Source organism: Nothobranchius furzeri, chromosome 3 (assembly GCF_043380555.1).
Source record: "Nothobranchius furzeri strain GRZ-AD chromosome 3, NfurGRZ-RIMD1, whole genome shotgun sequence".
NCBI classification, from domain to species: domain Eukaryota; kingdom Metazoa; phylum Chordata; class Actinopteri; order Cyprinodontiformes; family Nothobranchiidae; genus Nothobranchius; species Nothobranchius furzeri.
Genome location: NC_091743.1, coordinates 1,676,191 through 1,678,672, shown reverse-complemented (window position 1 = coordinate 1,678,672; position 2,482 = coordinate 1,676,191).

Genomic DNA, 2,482 nt, shown 5'->3' with positions numbered 1-2,482 from the left:
AGTGAGTGAGTGTGTGAGTGAGTGTGTGAGTGAGTGAGTGAGTGTGTGTGTGAGTGAGTGTGAGTGTGAGTGAGTGTGTGTGTGTGAGTGAGTGTGTGTGTGAGTGTGTGAGTGAGTGTGTGTGTCAGGCTGGTTTATGTGGAGCAGTATGGATGGAGACAGCCTCCTGGCTGAGAGGCTCAACAGGAAGTAGAACAGAGGTTTTGCACCAGATGTTGTGAAAAGCTTCGTGTTTCAGTATTTCTCAGAGACTTTCTGGTGACAGCCTCTTCCCCGAACACCTGCAGCCTGCATCATGTCCCGCTGGTGGAGAGAGTTCAGCTGAAAACGCTGCGGTCACACCTCCGTTTCCTCTTCTCTGTGATGCTCTTCCTCATCCTCTTCTGTTGTGTGGCTCCTTTTCCTTCTCCATCTGCAACAGAAGCCGTTCAGGCCACAGGCACAGGTGAAGGGCATGGCCTACCAGAGGCTCCACATGCACCTGAAAACAAACACAAAGACAAAAGGAAACGTTAAAACTCTCCTGAGGTGATCGCTCGGTGGAGACAGGACAGTTTTATCTCCGGGGGCTGAGAGGAACACCTTCCCTCTAAAAGGTCATACTTCTACGGTCGGTACAAAACTCGTGTGAAGTTCGTCGCTCTGACTCCGTTTCACATAAACCAAATATAGAACTTCTTAGTCAGACATTTTCAGTACCTTCCAGAATGAGCCGCTTCAGGACTCAAAAACAATCAGCTGCTGGCCGCACCCACCCATTTCCTGATTGGCTGCTATGAGGTTAGGAGCTCAGATGTCTGGGAGGGGCCTGGAGAAGAGCTGGTGAGGTGGTTCTTGTGCCTGTGGGGATTTTCTAGGCAAGCCCCGCTGAGAGGAAACTCCAGGAAAAAGAGCCTGAACTCGTTGTTGGGATTATTCTTTCTGTTCTAGTCTGGAAACACTTGACAGCCCTTCCTTCTGACCGAGCCAGAACAGTCAAACACATGGTGAACATCTAGACTGTAGACCTTTATTCAGGACACATTGAAGAAAATCATCAGAGGATGGTGGAACTGAGGGCCGAGACTGGACAGTCAGTGTGTTTAAATGCACATGATGCATGTAAAAGCGTGAGCCAGCTGAAGATCTGTCTCTGAGCCAGCTGAAGATGCCACACGAGGCAGAAGGAACGACTCCGGCTTGGACAATCACCTTCCAGAGCTGACGAGAGTGGAAGCGGTCTTCTGATTTCACCATCAAACACTAGTTTGTACCAAATGCACGGTTCTGCATCACTGTTGCTGTCCATCCCTCCAGCCATGGTTCACGTCTCTGCTTCAGTCCCGCCAGCGATCACGTTTGGTCTTCTACCTGCTGTACCAGAGAGCGTCTTTAATACTCCAGTTTTCTGCGCTGCAAAAACTGATTTCTAAAAAGGTAAAACACACACACACACACACACACACACATACACACACACACACACACACACACACATACACACACACACACACACACACAGGTATACACACACAGGTACACACACACAGGTATACACACACACACACACAGGTATATACACACACACACACACACACACACACACACACACACACACACAAACACACACACAGGTACACACACACAGGTATACACACACACACACACACACACACACACACACACACAAACACACACACAGGTACACACACACAGGTATACACACACACACACACACACACACACACACACACACACACACACACACACACACACAAACACACACACAGGTACACACACACAGGTATACACACACACACACACACACACACACACACACACACACACACACACACACAGGTATACACACACACACACACTTACACACACACACACACTTACACACACACACACACTTACACACACACACACACGTACACACACACACACACGTACACACACACACATATACACACACACACACGTACACACACACTTACACACACACACACACTTACACACACACACACACACGTACACACACACACACGTACACACACACACACGTACACACACACACACACACACACCTACACACACACACACACACACACACACACACACGTACACACACACACACACACACACACACTAGCCAGGGCTGCTGCTGACTCAGGTTGGTGTTTAATGAAGCTCTCAGTTTCATCTCACGTCTCCAAATCTCAGTGCTCATTTGTGATTGGCTGCAAGCTAGCTGGGAAAACTGCTGACGTCGGGAGTTTAGAGAGCGTTTCTTTGGGGTGGGTGGGTGGGGGGGGGGACTGTGGGGATGGGGGAAGAAGCAGGAGAGGTACAATAGTGAAGAAGCTTTCTCTTCTCGGATTGGCAGCACTCAGCACACTGTCTTCGGGAAGGGGTGGGGGGGTCGGGTGGGGGCTTTGGGGACTGATGCTCTTTGGCTCGCCTCATATGGGGCAATTAGCTGAGCTCCACTCTGAGCTGC